This window comes from Muntiacus reevesi, chromosome 2, assembly GCF_963930625.1.
Source record: "Muntiacus reevesi chromosome 2, mMunRee1.1, whole genome shotgun sequence".
NCBI classification, from domain to species: domain Eukaryota; kingdom Metazoa; phylum Chordata; class Mammalia; order Artiodactyla; family Cervidae; genus Muntiacus; species Muntiacus reevesi.
The window spans coordinates 119,245,952-119,265,885 of record NC_089250.1 but is presented as its reverse complement, the minus strand read 5'-3'; positions in this window follow the sequence as shown (position 1 = coordinate 119,265,885).

Genomic DNA, 19,934 nt, shown 5'->3' with positions numbered 1-19,934 from the left:
GCCTACCTCATTTTATAAATCCAGCATTATCTAGATTCCCAAACCAGACACATCTATAATTGAAAAATAAAATAACAAATATCTTCATAAACCTATGCACAAAACTCCTTAAAATATTAGTCAGTTGTGTCTGTCATTGGGCCCTCTTTCTCATTCCCAGTGTTGATATATTGATATTTTCTCTTTTAGTCCTTAGTTAAATTTATCAGAATGTTGTCTGTTTTATTGATATATATAAGAGCCCATAAGGTATTAATTTTAATTTATGTCTTATTTTAATATAATTTTAGCTTTCAGACTGTATTAAGAGTCAGTGTGTGTCTAGATAGTAATATTATGTTTTTCTTTCTGCAATAAACTATGGTCATTTAAAAATATGGTAGACTACAATATATATACATCTGGCAAATAAACTTTATTTATTGTATTATTCTGTTTCCCTGAAACCCATTTATTCCTATCTATTTGATCTGTTAAAGATTTAGAGAATTGGATTAGTCTCCCAACTTGATGATAGTTCCATTAATTTCCCCTCATATTATAGCAGTCGTTATATTTACATTGATGCAGTGTTATTCCCCATAAACATTTCATGGCAGGTCTATTGAGAGCATTTATCATTATCGACAATGCTATTAATACTAAATATACTTCCCGCTTATCTTTAATATCCAGTGCAGGAAGCGCCTCCTTTAGGTCTTGCCCTGGTCCTCTAGGCTCATTTTTCTACATCCCCTCAGCATCCTTGTGCTTAATTCTTTATTAATATGGTGCTCTGTGTGGTGTCTTTCCTCATTAGATTGTGAGTTCCATGAAAATGGAGTTCATGCCCTATTTCCTTTTAAGTTGCAAGTTTCAGCCCAGTTCATGGATTTGGGATGAACCTGGGTAAGTTTTCACTGAATTGGACTGAGAGAAAAATGACCCAAACCAATAGGTATTTAGAAATAATCATCACAGACCTGGGAGGTTATGCTGGATGTGAAGTCAGACAATGGGAAGAATTTGAAAACAAACATATTAATAAAAACAGAAGATAGATGCACCCAGCTTGGAAACTGCCCTCACCACTCTAACCCCATCTCACCCTTCTGCAGTTCTACTCTTTGCCCACCCTCCTTTCAGCATGTGTCAGCCACCTGCTCCCCATCCACTCCACCCCTGCACTTTCTTCTCTCACCTTTGGCCCTGGAGCAAAGCAGGTCAGCTGGCATGCTGTTTGTATGCAAGCCTCACGGATAAAAAATACTGTGTTTTGACAGCTTGGTGATGTGAAATCATTCCTTACAAGGTACATCTGCATGGTCTGGCTTACCTAAGAAGAGGATAACAAGGCAGGGATGCTCTGTAGAGATAGGGATGAGCAGTGGGAGAAATGAATGTGTCTGTTTCAGCATCAGGCATCAGGGCATGCAGCTCTGGGAGTGCTCTAGGATGAGACAAGCCTGGGACTGGAGAGCAGCAACACCTTCAGCTCCAGGGCTTCACCAGTTTCTGACGTGTTGATTTCTAAAGGCTCCTGAGCTGCAGCCTCAGCTGGGGATCAGTCGAAAAGGAGACAGTTCCAAACTACTCAATCCATTCCCATTCATCTCCATCCCTGGTCAGTCTTTGCACCTGGGGAGGAAGGCAGCAGGGGGTCTGACCAAAGGGATCACTTGCAAGTCCTGAAAGTAGAATTGTGTGCTTTATACTTTGGCCTCTGCATCTGCTATTGTCTCAACCTGGAATGCCCACAGTCCTTACCCTCTGCACCTCTTGCAATTCTATACATCTTTCCAGAACCTGCTCAAATATCAACTCCTCTAATATAGCATGGTCATTTAGGCTATATTTTAAAGTGTAGACAATAATGAATATTTTTGTCAAGATATCTTTTTCTCTCACTAGTATGTGGGATCCTTTCAGACAGGTCAAGATTTTACATCCTTTGCAATTTTAGTACCTAGTGGTTGGTACATAGTAAGGCTCAATGAAAGTTGTAAATATATTGGAATTGAAGGGGTAGATGCATAAACTTCCTGGTAACTGGACAGAAGAATGCTTTAGCGTGGAGGACTGGCCTTTCTGGAAATGTACTTGGTATTTCTGATTTCTAGAACTTTGCACATATAGGATCCCTTTGTCTAAAATGTCTCATTCCTTACTCATGTTTTTTAAGGGCTAGTAAGAATTTTGTTCACTTCACTGAAAGGAACTCCTTTCAGCTCTCCTTAACCACTAAAGCAACATTGTCTACAGGCTCTGGGTTCCCACAGATATGGAGTCACATTTCTATTCTGTTACTCAAGACTTGGTTTTGGTTAAAACTTTTGGGGCTAATTTATTCCTCTGCTAAAATGGAGATGTGGACTCCTACTTCTTTTGCCATAGCCAACTGCCTGTGAATTTTTTATTCTAATAATTGTTGTATGAAATCTATCCTGTGATTTACGGTGTTCCTGACCTTCGCAGAATATCATGGAGATTAAATGAGATGACATAGATGACGGATCAGAATGGCATTGGGAGTTCACGCTGTGAACCTCCCTGTGTTTTAAACACATCAGTGATGGATAAGCAGTGCTCACAAGCAGGCGGAACCTCTTGGAGGCCCAGAGCGTAACTGCAGCCCTCAGTGGTGAGCAGAGCTATAGTTAAAGGCCTGCTGAGAGCTCCGTCTGGAAGCAAGCAGAAGCCGTCTGGAGTGAGAATGACATCTGGGGGGAATGGGAACCGAATGTACTCCACGTGGGGTGGGGGTCCCAATCCAGCACATTTCATGAGACAAGGGTAAACACGACATTCTTGTATCGGGTTAAGAAGGCTGAAAAAGATACTATGGCCCCTGTCCTGAGGTGTGGCTTATACAAGTCATGCATGCCTTGTCTGAAGAAAGATTTATAAAGTTCATGTAGAATTTGTCATCTCTCGCTAACACACTTCTGGACCTACTAGGTGATGTTTGCGTTATCAGTCCTGGATGTAAGCCCCAAGCCACTAATATAAGATGTGCTCATGGACTGGTTGATGCTGGGGTCATATGGATTAAATCGTGAAGTCACTAGATAGCAAGGAGTGAGTTTAGAGAGAAGACAAATAAAACACCCCAAAAAGAAAACAGCCTCTCAAGGATGAGTCTGCAAAGGGCAGCTCCAGACAGCCTGAAATGTACCAAGAAATGGTAGAGTTTCCCTTTGTCTTCAGTGGCCCTATCACTTTCTACTTTTTCTTATACACTTATTGTATAAGTGTGAAGTGTTAGTCACTCAGTCGTGTCTGACTCTTTGCAATCCCATGGACTATATATAGCCTGCCAGGCACCTCTGTCTATGGGGTTCTCTAGGCAAGAATGCTAGAGTAGGTTGCCATTCCCTTCTCCAGGGGATCTTCCTGACCCAGGGATCGAACCAGCATCTCTTATATCTCATGCATTCCCAGGCAGGTTCTTTACCACTGAGCCACCTGGGAAGCCTTATCATGTATAAGTCACCACATTTTCCTTCTAGACAGTGTGCTCCTTGAGGCCAGTGGCTTTCTCTAAGTCCTCCCTTCTTCCTGCAGGGCAAACAGTGGTAGCTCTGCTGGCTTTTGGCAGGACTCTGTGTATACTGAATGCTGAAACTTTGTAGTGGAATCATTGCAAAGAACACAGTAGGTGTGATCAATGTCTGCGTGAAAGAGTTTGAAATTCTTTTTGTTGAACCATTTCTGAAGACTGAGTAGCTGCTCTGGGGAGATTTTCCTATTTCTTAGCACTAATAACATTCTCTACAACACAACTTCAGCGGACAGGAATCCTTCTGGCCATGGATGTAGCTTCCATCACAGAGCAGGGAAGTCCCAGGCCAACCACCTCCCGAGTTCAAGGCTCATCAAGTATATTTCATTTCTCTAGCTGCCCAGTACTATTTACTGTTATTCTTTCTGCTGCCTTTTCAGATCTTTCTTTCTTTACCGCATCTATTTCACTTGCTTGGATTGGCAGCTCCACGCTCAATAGTAGGAAAAAGCCAGTTGCCTTCAAAACAGTAGGATAGTTTCCTTTGTTTTTGTTTCTTTTTCCTCCCAAGCGTTTAATTTGATGTTTTCTGTGAATTTGATATCATTTGGTAGCATTCCATCAGTGCATACCCCGAGGCTAGAGTTAATCTTTAAATGAAACTAACTTTGCTTCTAAAATTCTCTCCATTAGTTATTGCTGCTTTGATCCTCCTCTGTCAGCCCATGTTCCTTCTTCAGCTTCTCTCTTTTTCACTTCTATCTCCCTATCACTCTCTTACTGTTCTTAAGCACTTGCATTTTAAGAGGAAGAGTCCTGTGTCTTACCAAGGCAGTCCTGTCACTGCCATTACTAATCAAGCCAACTCCCGCCTTTGTTTAAATGTCATGAACCAGCAGTGGCACTGTATTCACATTCCCATTTAACTCACAACATTCTCATTTGATTATAAGATCCATGTAAGCCACTACAGAGTGATCGTTTCCAAACTCAGCTCCATCCCACTATGATGACCCCCTCTCTCTGAGAATAGCCCGCTGTGTCCAATCTTCTCCATTTTATCATATCATGCACCATGCTTCTTTCTGGTATTGCCAATCTATGCTGATTAGAGCATCTGAAATGGTTTTAGAGAGGGATCTAAATCTACCTGGCCTGAAATACTCACCATGCTCCATTCACTGTTGGTTGTCTGCTATAACCCTGATGAAGTTACCAAAATTTGCTGATTTTTCTTCACTTCTCCTCCTAGTGTTGTAAACATTTCTCCTCTGTCCACATGCTGCTTCTTGCCAATCCGACTCCCATGCCCTCACATAGCTTCTGGGCGATGGTCAGGGAATAGATCTGGAAGCAAACCAGATGTTAGACTAGCATAGCCCACTTTCCTGCTCCTCACTATTGAGTCTCAACTTCTGCCTTTATTTAACTTGAAAACAGCAGTAACTTCATGACACAGAAGTGACAACACAATGTGCTGTTATTCTCTGTACCCACCTGGAAGTCTCACATGTCCAGTGATATACCACCTTCCCTTTCACCTCTTGATGTGTCTTCTAGTGTCCTGTGAACTGAAATGCAAATGTCAGCACCACTTATATTGATATATCTCTTAACTTAATAGAAAATGGGGAAAATAAAATAAGAAATTTTATATAGAATATGGGCTTCCTTTGTGGCTCAACTGGTAAAAAATCCGCCTGCAATGTGGGAGACCTTGGTTCAATCCCTGAGTTGGGAAGGTCCCCTGGAGGAGTACATGGCAACCCACTCCAGTATTCCGGCCTGGAGAATTTCATGGACTGTAAAGTCCATGGGGTCACAAAGAGTCAGACATGACTGAGTGACTTTCACTGTATATATTTATACACACATTCTCATATATGTGCGTGTGTGTGTGTGTGTATAGTTGACCTTTGAATAGCAGGGATTTGAGCTGTGTGTGTTCACTTATATTTGGATTTTTATTTCGATAAATATTTTAGAAGTATTTTTTGGAGATTTGCAAAAAATTGAAAGAACTCGCAGATGAACCGGGTAGCCTAATTTACTGAAAAAATTAAGACAAAGGTGTGTGTCCTGAATATATAAGATATCTGTAGATTTTAGTCCATTTTATCACTTACTACCATGGAATATGCACAAATATAAAATAAAAATTTAAAATTTACCAAAACTTGTGCACACAAGCACTGACCATACCACTGACCAAATGGCATATAGAGTGCCATTTCCAGTTGAGCGATATGTAGACAAATGTAAAGATGGGGCATTAACTCATAACTGCATAAAGTAACACTGTCCTACTGTAATAATTTCATAGCTACCTCCTGTTGCTGTTGCAGTGAACTCAAGTGTTGTGAGTTTTCACTTAGAACATCATGTGATGCTAATCATCTTTTTGTGAGCAGTTTGTGTCTCCAGTAAATTTTGTGTCATAATAAAAAGTGACTTGCTGTTCTTTTTTTTCATCGTGTATATTTTTCATCGTGCTTAGTGCAATACCATAAGCCTTGAATAATACCAGGGGAACCATATGAAGAGCCACTAGTATGTTAGAAATGCTCCCAAGAAGCAGAGAAAAGTCATGACATTAAAAGAAAAAAGTTGAATTGCTTAATGTGTACCATAGATTGACATCTGTAGCTGTAGCTGCCCATCATTTCAAGATAAATGAATCCAGCAAAAGGACCATTGTAAAAAGAGAAAAGGAAATCTGTGACATCATGACTGCAGCTTTACCTTGCACTTTTCATGAAATACCTTTCTATATCATTGAAAATGCAGCTTTCATGTGGGTGCAAGATTTCTGTAATAAATGCACACCTGTAGAATCTATACGATTCAAGAAAAAGCAGAGTCATCATTTAACAACTGATAGCAAGAAGAAGGTAAAGGATCTAAAGCTAGAGAATTTAATGCCAGCAAAGTATGGTTCGATAATTGTTGAAGAGGTTTAACTTAAAATGTCAAGATTACAGGAGAAGCAGCTTCTGCCAACCAAGAGGCAGGAGACAAGTTCCCAGATACCTATAAGAAAATTACTGAGGAGAAAGGATATCTGCCTGCACAGGTTTTTAATGCAGACAAATGTGCCCTATTCTGGAAAAGATAAATGCAACAAAGGCTATTTATCAGGAAGGAAGAGAAGCATGCACCAAGATTTAAGGCAGGAAGGGATAAACTAACTGTTGTTTTGTGCAAATGCTGTCAGATTTGTAATCAAGACTAGCTTTATCTATAAACCTGCTAACCCTCAAACCTTGAAGGGAAAAGATACACACAAGCTGCCAGTCTTTTGGTTTACCACAAGATGGCCTGGACAATGAGAATCCTTTTTCTAGATTGGTTCCATGGATACTTTGTCTCTGATGTCAGGAGGTATCTTGTCAGTAAGTGATTGTCTTTATAGTTCTTCTGATCCTGAGCACTGTCCCTGCTCACCCAGAGCCCCACGAGTTTAACACCGAAGATGTCAAGGTGTTCTAATTGCCCCCAAACACAATGTCTCTAATTCAACCTTCAGATAAAGGGAGTCATAAGAAACCTTTCAGGTTCATTATACACAGTACTCTATGGGAAGGATTGTCAACTGTATAAAGAGAACCCTGGTAGGGGGAACATCATAAAAGCCTGGAAGGATTACACCATTGAATATACCATCATTGTTGTAGAAAAAGCCATGAAAGCCATGAAGCCTGAAACAATGAATTTTTGATGGAGAAAACTATCCAGATGTTGTACATGACTTCACAGGATTAACTACAGAGTCAATCATGGAAATCATGAAAGACATTGTGGATATGCCAGAAACAGTAAAGCGGAGGTGAAGGGTTTCAAAATGGGGATCTTTGAGAAATTTGCATTGGCTTGATAGCTGGTTCCATGGGCAAGACTGGAATTACAAGCAGGACATGGAGAAAGAATGTAAGAGACTCAGAAGTAATCTCAGGAGAACAACATATATAAGGGGCAGACAGGGCAAAGACCTGAGAGTGGAGACTGATAAAGAACAGAAAAACATCAGAAAGAATATGGTATTTTGCTTATCATAATTACTCAAGAGAGAGAAAAATGGTTAGAAGATTTAGGACTTGAACTTCGAGGAGTCTGAGATGTAAATACTCTATTTGGCATTAGGAAGGTTAGTTTCAGTAAGTGGAGGGAATGGAAGATAGAATGCATTGGCTGAGCAGTGAACATGAGATAAATGAATCTGATCTTTTTTTTTTTTTAAGTCATAGCACTTCTGACTGAATTTTGCATTCTCAGCGATCCCCTGTGGAGAATCTGGCACATGACAGATGTTTAATAATATTCTCATTTGCTCCCTTGGAGTCTAGGTCTCTCTGCCTCCTCTAGGGATCTGCTCGGGGCACTTCCACCAGGATCCTCTATTCCTCCTAAGAATGCTTGACATGCACCCTTGTGAGCTCTTGGTATTAAGCTCCCAGCCTCAGTTCTGTGGTGGCTGACCTTGCCTGCTCACTACTGAGGGCTTGATGCTTACTATCCCAGAGAGGATAGAGAAGGCATTGCAAAATACACAAGATTTTGCCTTGGTAATCACAGAATGATGAAAGTTCATCCATGATAAGTGCAAACATTAGAATAAAGGAAACACGCTGGTTAACAGCTGTAGATTTAAGAGATGACATTGTCAATCATGATTTCTCACTGGGCAATGACATTTTAAATTAGCTGGTTTGAGAAAACAACCAAATGCAAACTGATTATTTTCTTGGGCTCCAAAATCACTGTGAACAGTGACTGCAGCCATGAAATTGAAAGACTCTTGCTCCTTGGAAGAAAAGCTATAGCAAACCTAGTATATTACAAAGCAGAGGCATCACTGTGCTGACAAAGGTTTGTATAGTCAAAGCTATGGTTTTTCTAGTAGTCATGTATGGATGTGAGAATTGGACCATAAAGAAAGCTAAGCACTGAAGAACTGATGCATTTGAACTGTGGTGCTGGAGAAGACTCTTGAGAGTCCCTTGGACTGCAAGGAGATCAAACCAGTCATTCCTAAAGGAAATCAACCCTGAATATTCATTGGAAGGACTAATGCTGAAGCTGAAGCTCCAATACTTTGGTCACATGATGCAAAGAGCAGACTCTTGGAAAAGACCCTGATGCTGGGAAAGGTTGAGGGCAGGATGAGAAGAGGGTGACAGAGGATGAGATGGTTGGATGACATCATCAACTCAATAGATATGAGTTTGAGCAAACTCTGGGAGATAGTGAAGGACAGGGAAGGCTGGTGTGTTGCTGTGCCTGAGGTTGCAAAGAGTCAGACATGACAGTGACTGAACAACAACAATACAACTCTGTTTCTAATATAAAGTATATATGTAATTGTAAAGCTTCATGACCATGTTAGATTAATTTTAGATGTCATGTTTGGTTTCAGTGTTAAAAAATAATATGATTTACCACAGGAACAAATAAGGAAGAATGATTATATTATTATTGTAAAAGATGAAAAGATGTTGATAAGATTTAATGTCTATTCATCCTTTATGTCTTTAGCAACCTAGGAATAAAAGAGAATTGGTTGATCTGATAAAGAATATCTGTAAAGAATTTTGTTGCAAATATCATACATAATGCAGTCTGATATCCTATAAATTATACAAGGGCTCCACAAAAATAGTAAACAGCCCAGATGCATACATACTCATAAACAGTCACTTGTTTTAAAAGGAGGAATTATAAAGCAGTAGGAATATAAATATAACAAATAATAAATGCTGTTGAGTCAGTTGGATATCCAAGTGAACAAAAATGAAATTTGACTCCTATCTTGTACATGACACAAAAATAAATTTCAAGGGGACTGTAAGTATGGATTTTCAAAGCCTATATGGACTACAGAACAATGAGGCTTCCAAAAGATAATGTATGAAAATATGCTCATGATCTAGGTGTAGGAAAAGCTTTTTGAAATGACATAAATGTATGTAACTACAGAGGAAAATATTGAAAAGTGGAACTATATTAAAGTTAGGCATTTTTGTTTAAAAAAAGACTAGTAAACGGATTATAAAGCAAGCTACAGAATGGATGATATTTTAAGCCCATATAACCAATAAAGCCTTGTATAATCTATAAGTATTTCACTAAGAAAAAATAATAGACTACCCAATAAAAACATTTGCAAAAGAACTGAACAAACATTTTACTAAAATGTCTGTCCAATTGACCTTTAATGCATGTTTGAAAAGTGCTCAATTTTATGGCAATAATCAGAAAATGTAAATTTTAATCATAGTTTAATACAACATTTCACCAGAACACTAAGAGAAAAAGAAGAAAGAGTGACTAATATTTCTAAGTGCTAATGAATATGATGTGGATCAAAAGAAAACAAAAAATCCTCTCATATATTACTAATGGGAGTATAAGATGGTATGTTTTGGAAAACATTTTTGTATTATACTAGTGAAGGATCTCTCCAAGTTGAAGATATGTGAAGCCTGTGATCACTCACTTTTGCATCTGTTGGTATTTACCAATAAACATATGCAAGGATGCATGCTCATACAGTGTTATTCATGGGTCCCAAACTGTAAACAATCCCATGTCTATCAATAATCAAGTAAAGAGTCGTGCTGATATAATGGAAGACTTTTTAACAATGAAAATGTATAAATTGCAGCTTTGTGCAACATGATGATTCTCACAAACATGATGTTGAGTGAAAGAAACTAGATACAAATAACTTTATACCATATGGTTGTAAGTTTAAAATATCAGGCAAGATAAACTAAACAATAGCATTTAAGGATGCAAGCATAGATGGTAAAACTACAAAGTAAAGGTAAAAGTGCTTAAGTAAAATTAAGAATAGTTAATTTTGGAATGTACCAAGAGTAGAACCAGGAAGAGCAAATGAGGGGGCTCCTGAGGTGCTGACTCTGTTCTGTTGGTCTTCTATTGATGGTTGTGGCAGTTTGTGGCTTGCTGTCTTTTTGTAAATGTATGTTATATTTACTAATTTTGAATAGTAATTGCCCATCTGTGTGTGTGTGTGTGTGTGTGAGAGAGAGAGAGAGAGAGAGAGACAGAGAGAGAGGTGGAGAATGAGATGTGAGAAATTGCTTATGAAGACAACTTTATAAACAATTTTGTCTATGAAAAGAAAAAGGGAAGCATCATGGCAGATGCTAAGGGAATGTGGGTATCAATGTAGTTGATTTTTAAGATAGGGGGTATTGCAGTGTGTTTGCATATTAATGAGAATCCTGCAGAAGGGAAAGGGACATAAAGTGAAGTTGAATCCAGAAAAAGTGACAAAACATGAAGCCCGTGAAGAGGGTGGGAGTGAGGTGCAGACCATGAATGAAGGCATGAGCCTAGAAAAGAAGGAGCTCCTCAGAAAAGGGTTTTGACGGAGGTTGAGATGAGTGTAAGTGCAGCAGTTTGCGGGTATGCATCTTAGAAAACCATCTTTCTGCGAAGTGAGCTCTGGACCCCAGGACCCCCACAGGTTCACCTGAGCCTTCGCAGCTTTCTTTCTATTCCTGCAGAGGATCCTGCTCCTCCCTGCCTCATGTGCGCCTCTCCACGTGCTGTCTGCGGCACAGAGTGATTGTACTCTTGACTCCTCCCACCTGGTTAATGTCTGCACTTCCTGTAAATTTCACCTGAGCCGCCATGCATACAGGAGAGCCTGACCTGACTCCCCAGGACACACTCTCAGCTTCCAGGTTACCCTTCTCTTACAGCTCGCATCCCTGTTGTGACTTCAGATTCACTCAATGTAGGCTGTCCTCCCACAAAACAGTATGTGCTATATATTCAAGGATTATTTCCTCTTTGACCTACCCCTGGCCCAAGTGCCTAGCATCTTGTAGGTGCCGTTTTTTAAATGCATGAACACATGAATAAATGAAGGTCATCTTACAGAATATTCTTAGAAATATTACTTGAGGTCAGAATTTGTTCACAATAATCTTTCTGTTCACTGATCAAACACTTTAATATATTTAACCTAATAAATCATATTTTCCTTTAGACAGCCATTCATTAATAAACATGTATTTAGTAATGATGTTACGGAAATGGTCACAGAAACAATTCAGGCTTCATGTAGGCAAAATTGTTCTGTGAGAATAGCCCCTGGCTTTGGAGTTTATAGTTTGAATTTTAATTTCTAGCTCTTTTTCTTAACTTTTATTATTATTATTACTTTTTTTACACTGGGTAAGTCCTCTAAATTCTTTGAGTCATTGTCTCCTTATTAGTAAATTACAACTCCTCCTTTAGCTCTTGCATTCTTTTTGTAAAGGTGGCATTTAGTTACCTATATAAAGACTTGTAAAATGCCTGGTTCAGAGTTATGTCCTTCCCTTGGTTCCTATCTAGGTGGAGAAATGAGGCAGGAAGCTTACTATATACCCTGAGTCAGGTTCTACACATTAATGGGGCATGGGACTGTTGCTAAAGGAAGTCTTGAGTTGATCCTCCCATCCTTAGACAAATAGAGTGTCACAGCTGGAAATTTATTTATTTTAAATAAATTCATGCAGTCAGAATGCCTTCTTTATAGGTGAGGCCTGTCTAGCGCTGAGAGGGGAAGGGCGACCACAGGTCAGTGGCTTCCTTTTGGAGCAGAGGGCAGCCCGTATCTTAGAGGCAGCACATCTCTTCCTTCCTCGTCTGTAGGGGCTCTCGGCTGGGGCGCTAACAGGCAGGCTATTTTGAGCCAGGAGTTGCATATAGAAAGACTCACAGCAGTGCCCAACCTTGGTCTTACCATTGTGTTGGCCTCCCGTGATGCTTCCCTCCTTGCAAGGCACTTTGTGTCAGCAGGAATGTGAGGCAAGTTGTGAAATTCAATTAATTCTACAGCCAGCCCACATACTTCCTTCCAGGGCTGGCCTAGCCAGGACTAGGCAGCATTACCAGCTCTAAAAACAGGAGGTTGTCTGACATCCTGCCCCTTCCCTTCTCCCAGCTTTTTCTTAGATCTTCCCTCAACCTCCCCATTTTACTCTTTATAGAAGACAAAGCTGATCTATGGGGATGCGTTTCTATATTAAAATACTGTTGCAGACCTAAATTTGATTTGGAATCTCTGAAAGCTTGAATTATGGAACTGCTTTTGTTAAAGTTGTGAGGGAGTGGCTAAGATGCTCTCATCTCTCTTGAGTACGTACAAACAGAACAAAAGCAAAAAGCATGAATATCTGTATGACTAATGTGTTTCCAGGATGTACCTATAAACCTTAAATATAAGAGTTCCAGTTAATTAAAGCCAAAATAAGGCCACCAGTTTCTCTGCTATGAAGGAAGGGGTGAGGGCGGAGACATGCCTTGGTTTTAGTGCCTTAGTGAGAGAACAATCAGTGCTCATATAATAGACCTCGGGAAGTGAGAACAGGAGGATATGATTCAAGTATTGAAGCCAATTTGGTGCTTCCACTAAGCCAGCCAGTGTCCTGGACTCTAATCACATACAGAAAGAAAAAGTGCAAGAGTGAGAGAAGAGCTGAAAGTATTCACTCCACCATTTTCTTCTTCTGGGAGTTAAAGAAAATTCTCCTTTTTATGGACAAAGTGAACACAAGGAAATGCTGGATCTCCTCTCACATTCTTCAGAATATTAATCTTGATATACAGGATGTGGGAGTCTACCGTCCGTCAAAACTCTAGTTGGCATTTTTGAAGCTAGAGGTCTCTGATGTTTCAGAGCAGGCCGTCTTTCCTTTCTTGAGGTCACTCTTGATTAGAGGTGGAAGCTCAAATCAGCTCCTCCACCCGGGAGACTTAGAAACAGATTAGAATGGGCAGTTAATTCCTTTAAACTGTAAGGTCAAGTTATGCCCTTGGCAAATGGTTTACCCATGATTCTCTTTCTTGTCTCATGTTAAGTCCAGACACAGTGCCCAACAGAGAATACCAAGGACAGTGACATGATGAACAGTACATGTTTCCAGTACCTCCAAAGTTGAGTTATCCATCTTTCAATCTGTTATTCTCTACTTTTGTGAATAGATCACAGGATCACGTAAGAATCACAGTCTGCCCTACACAGCAAGACACAGGAGTTTCTCACTTTTCTGGTAATTATTGTCCCCTGAACTACAGTATAGTGTATAATCTGTGCATTCTGCATGCTAAGTCACTTCAATAGTATCCAGCTCTTTGGAACCCCATGGACTATAGCCTGCTAGGCTCCTCTGTCCGTGGGTTTCTCCAGGCAAGAATACTAAAGTGGGTTGCCATGCACTCCTCCAAGGAATCTTCCCAACTCAGGGATAAACCTGTGTCTCTTAAGTCTCCTGTATTGGCAGGCAGGTTCTTTACCACTAGCACCACCAATCTAGACTTAACATTACTTTTGCAAATCAAAGATTAGAGCAGGGGCTTAGTACTGTCTAGAGGCTTGTAGATAAAGGAGAAAATGAGATATAAAAGGATAAATATTCTTGGTGTAAGCAAGCAATATTCTTGGTAAGCATCACCAACCAGTATGTCAGTCCTAGTGATTCTGTTCCAGTTACATGGTATATGTATAATACAAGAACCTCTCTGAAATGGGAGATATCTTCCAGTGAGAGTTTAATTGTGAGATTTTTTTCAATGAGAGTCTCCTTATCATGAAAAACAATCAATTGTTCACACTTTCCTTTCCAAATAAGCATTTACAGCGGCGGCTAAGTCGCTTCAGTCGTGTCCAACTCTGTGCAACCCCATAGATGGCAGCCCACCCGGCTCCAGCATCCCTGGGATTCTCCAGACAAGAACACTGGAGTGGGTTGCCATTGCCTTCTCTGAATAAGCATTTAAGATATTGCTTATTTTGAAATATTTAGAAAATTGTTGTGGTGACACTCTGCATCAACATTCAGGTCTAATTTGAGACTTCCCTCTTCTCCTCGCTATCTATCACCCATATTTAAAATCACTTTAATTTCTGTTTTCCTTTTATTCCTGACATCAGAATGGTGACTGTCTAGGGGTCCCGTTTCTCTTGGTAACAAGTGAATCTAGTTTTGTAAAACAGAAATTCCTCTGGCACATTTCATTTCTTTATATTCCTCAGAGTTCCAAATGTTTGCTCTTATATCTGTAATTCTTTGTTTCAAATAAGATCTTAAACAATTTTTCTAAGTCTTTTATATTCCACATGAAGTCAGGAACTGCTGAATTTTTATTGGTGAAGCCCAGTTTGAGAAATACTGTTTAACACAATGAAGGAACAAGGCTTACCCCAATGACTGCTGTGTGGATAGCTCTCAGTTTCCGTCAAAAGCAGCACAAGGGCACCTGCCCAACAAACGAGTAATTTTCATTTATTAACAAATATTATCGAGTATCTATCAAGTGTCGGGCACTACTATAGATGCTGAAGATATACCCCCGGAAATACAGCTGAAATCGCCTAACTTGATAGAGGTTACATTCCAGCAAAAGGAGACAGAAAATGGTCAAAACAACCAAGTAAACACAAATAGTATGTAGAAGTGTAAAAAGTGTTATGAGGGAGAATAAAGAAAAATCTAAAAGTCTAGAGGTTGTTGGGTGGCAGTGATTGCCATTTTAAATGTAGTTTGATGGGGAATTCCCTGGTGGTCCAATGGTTGAAGACTAGGTGCCTTCACTGCCGTGGGCCTGGGGTTCAATTCTTGGTCAGAGGGCTAAGTTCCCCACAGCCAAAAAATAAAAAAGAAAGAAAAATTTTTAAAAATCATCATATTTATAATCATAATAAATAATAGTAGCTTGAGAAGATATTACTGAGAAAGAGATATTTGACATTTGATAATACATTTGGCTAATATTAGAAGTGCTTTGCTGCTAAGTCATATTCAACTCTTTGTGACCTCATGGACTGTAGCCTGCCAGGCTCCCCTGTCCATGGGATTCTTCAGGCAAGAATACTGGAGTGGGGTGCCATTTTCCTCCACCAGGGGATCCTCCCAATCCACATATCGAACCCATGTCTCCTGTGTCTCCTGTGTTGCAGGCAGATTCTTTACCTACTGAGCCATCAGGGAAGCTCACTATAAGAGAAGTCTTGAATATGTGCACGCACACTGGCACAAACACACTCACACACACACACACACACACACTGTGGGCAGCGGGGAGAGGGAGATAAAATTCTATTATCAGAAGGTTTAGCTTGAGGGTCTGGGTCACTTGCAAAGAGAGGTATCAGAGTTGCACATCTTGTGATAATATCTAGAAGAAGAAGCCAGAAGCAAAGTTGTTATAACCTGACGCTGGCGGAACAGTTGCAAAAGTGACCCTAAGGCTATAATTAAGTAGTAAATATAGATTAAATTGGCAGGATGAGCCTAGCTACTAGGTCAAAATAAATCATGGAGTAGAATGAGAGGGTTATAGAAGATAAAGAAACTTTCAGTGAGTTTATATTAAACATTTATGGAGTCTAGACCTGTGCTGTATATTTCACAATGATATCTCATTCCCTACACTAATAGCTTTAGAAGATGCTAAAGATTTGCCCCCTTTGACAGTTGAAGAAAATTAGACATGAGATGGTTAAGTGACTTGTCCACTTGTCCCACAATAAACTTTATACTGTCATTTTCTCTAATCCAGTACCTAACCGAAGATCTTGCATTGTATTTCATTGTTGTGAGCTTCATTCCCCTTTAATAAGGAATCGTTCCTGAGGTTTTCTTTGTGTTTGTTGACCTTGATGTTTTTGAAGAGTCCAGTCACATTATAGAATGCCTGTTATTAATAGTCATTTGATATCTCCTTATCATTATTTTTATGTTTCTGTTTTTTGGAAATAGTAGGAATGTTGTGTTCTCTTCAGTGTATCAAATCAAGAATCACACGATTCCAGATATCCTCAATATTATTGATATTCACTTTATTTATTTATTTATTTTTCCAGTGGGTTTTGTCATACATTGATATGAATCAGCCATAGAGTTACACGTATTCCCCATCCCGATCCCCCCTCCCACCTCCCTCTCCACCCGATTCCTCTGGGTCTTCCCAGTGCACCAGGCCCGAGCACTTGACTCATGCATCCCACCTGGGCTGGTGATCTGTTTCACCATAGATAATATATATGCTGTTCTTTCGAAACATCCCACCCTCGCCTTCTCCCACAGAGTTCAAAAGTCTGTTCTGTACTTCTGTGTCTCTTTTTCTGTTTTGCATATAGGGTTATCGTCACCATCTTTCTAAATTCCATATATATGTGTTAGTATGCTGTGATGTTCTTTATCTTTCTGGCTTACTTCACTCTGCACAATGGGCTCCAGTTTCATCCATCTCATTAGAACTGATTCAAATGAATTCTTTTTAATGGCTGAGTAATATTCCATGGTGTATATGTACCACATCTTCCTTATCCATTCATCTGCTGATGGGCATCTAGGTTGCTTCCATGTCCTGGCTATTATAAACAGTGCTGCGATGAACATTGGGGTGCACGTGTCTCTTTCAGATCTGGTTTCCTCAGTGTGTATGCCCAGAAGTGGGGTCATATGGCAGTTCTATTTCCAGTTTTTTAAGAAATCTCCACACTGTTTTCCATAGTGGCTGTACTAGTTTGCATTCCCACCAACAGTGTAAGAGGGTTCCCTTTTCTCCACACCCTCTCCAGCATTTATTGCTTGTAGACTTTTGGATAGCAGCCATCCTGACTGGCATGTAATGGTACCTCATTGTGGTTTTGATTTGCATTTCTCTGATAATGAGTGATGTTGAGCATCTTCTCATGTGTTTGTTAGCCATCTGTATGTCTTCTTTGGAGAAATGTCTGTTTAGTTCTTTGGCCCATTTTTTGATTGGGTCATTTATTTTTCTGGAATTAAGCTTCAGGAGTTGCTTGTATATTTTTGAGATTAATCCTTTGTCTGTTTCCTCATTTGCTATTATTTTCTCCCAATCTGAGGGCTGTCTTTTCACCTTACTTATAGTTTCCTTTGTTGTGCAAAAGCTTTTAATTTTCATTAGGTCCCATTTGTTTATTTTTGCTTTTATTTCCAATATTCTGGGAGGTGGGTCATAGAAGATCTTGCTGTGATTTATGTCGGAGAGTGTTTTGCCTATGTTCTCCTCTAGGAGTTTTATAGTTTCTGGTCTTACAATTAGATCTTTAATCCATTTTGAGTTTATTTTTCTGTATGGTGTTAGAAAGTGTTCTAGTTTCATTCTTTTACAAGTGGTTGACCAGTTTTCCCAGCACCACTTGTTAAAGAGGTTGTCTTTTTTCCATTGTATATCCTTGCCTCCTTTGTCAAAGATAAGGTGTCCATAGGTTCGTGGATTTATCTCTGGACTTTCTATTCTGTTCCATTGATCTATATTTCTGTCTTTGTGCCAGTACCATACTGTCTTGATGACTGTGGCTTTGTAGTAGAGTCTGAAGTCAGGCAAGTTGATTCCTCCAGTTCCTTGATATTCACTTTAATAACTTGGTAATGTGGTGTTTGCCAGGTTTCTTCACTGTGAAATTACTATTTTCTCTCTTATAAAAAATAATTTGTGGGTAGATACTTTGGGACCAAAAAATATACTTTTCCTCATTAAGTGTTAAATCACTGGTTTAGGATCAATGAAAATTTTCTAACTTTATCATCCTTCTGTAGTTAGTTGACATGTTCCTGTAAGGAAGAGTTTTGCTTCTCCCATATTTATTAATTTATCCATTTCCTTAGTTATATTAATATGAACTCATGATTTCTTACTCCATTTAATTATGTATTTTGATGCTCAGTTTGTCTAACAATTGGCTAATAGAAGCCCTTCAAGTTGGCTCTTATGACCTTTTAATATACCCATGAAAAAAGGAGCATTATTATGAAAGCAGGGACATTATTAATCTTACAGAAAAAAAAGGATTATAAAGAAACAATTGTATGCTGGAAAATTACATAACCTAGGTGAAGCAGACAAATTCTCAGAAAGATATTAACTGTCAAAACTGATTCAAGACAAAATAGACTCTCTAAATAGGTTAAAAACAGATCGCCAGCCCAGGTTGTATGCATGAGACAGCTGTTCAGGGCTGGTGCACTGGGAAGACCCAGAGGGATGGGATGGGGAGGAAGGTGGGGGGGGGGGCATCAGGATGGGGAACACATGTAAATCCATGGCTGATTCATGTCAATGTATTTTAAAAACTACTACAATACTGTAAAGTAATTAACCTCCAACTAATAAAAATAAATGAAAAAACAAAACAAGAGATTGAGTTAGAAATCAAAAAAATTCACCACAAAGAAAAGCCTAGGAGGATCACATGACTTCTCTGGTGAATTTTGTCAGACATTTAAAGATGAATTAATACCAGAACTTCACAAACTTTTTGGGAAAATGGAAGAGGAAGGAGCACTTCCCAACTTATACAAGGCCAGCATTGCCTTGAGAGCAAAATCATAAAAGGTATACAAGAAAATAAAGCAGTAAAGAATGATATCCCTTATAAATACAGATGTAAAAGTCCTCTTATAAAATACTAGAAAACTAAATCCAGCAGCATATTAAAGAAGATTATGTACCAAATGGCATTTAACCTGAAAAATGCAAGGTTGATTCAAATACACAAATAAATCAATGTAAGGCAGCATAATAATAGAATGAAGGGGGAAAAACACATGCTCATCTCAATAGAAGTGTGAAAAGCATTTGAAAAAATACAACACCCTTCCATCATAAAAACATATAGCAAACTAGGGACAGAAGGGAATTAACTCCATCTGACAAAGGCTGTTTATGAAAAACCCATGATGAACATCACATTTAATAGTGAAGGACTGAAAACTCTCCCTTTAAAATCATGAACAGACAAGGGTATCCATTCTTGCTACTTTGGTTCATCATTCTATTAGAGGCTCTAGCCAGGTTAAATAAATGTCATCCAAATTGGGAAGGAAGAAGTAAAACTATCTCTGTTTGTTCATGACATGATATTCAATGTAAAAACCCCTTCATTGATTGTCTAAATCAATGAAAAATGCCTATGCCTATTATAACTAGTAAACAAGTTCACCAAAGTAGTAGGATAGAAAACCAATACATACATATCAGTTGTATTCCTCTACAGTAGGAAATAGCAATACAAAAATGAAATTAAGGAAACAATTCCATTTATGAGAACATTATGAATATTAAATAATAGCATTAAATTTAACAAAGAAATATAAGACATTTAAAGCTACAAAATATCAGAAATTCCCCAGCAGTCCAGTAGTTAGGACTCAGCGCTTTCACTGCCATGGGTGCAGATTCAATCCCTGGTAAGAAAACCAGGACACTGAAAGCTGCTCAGCACTGCCAAAAAAAAAAAAAACAACAAAAAAACAAAAAACAAAAAACTACAAAATATTGCCACCCATCCACCAAAAATGAAAAAGACTTGAAAGGAGTCCTTTGTTCACAGACTAGCAGATTAAATATTATTAAAATGGAAATACTCCTCAAATTTATCTAAAGATTCAGTATCATCTCT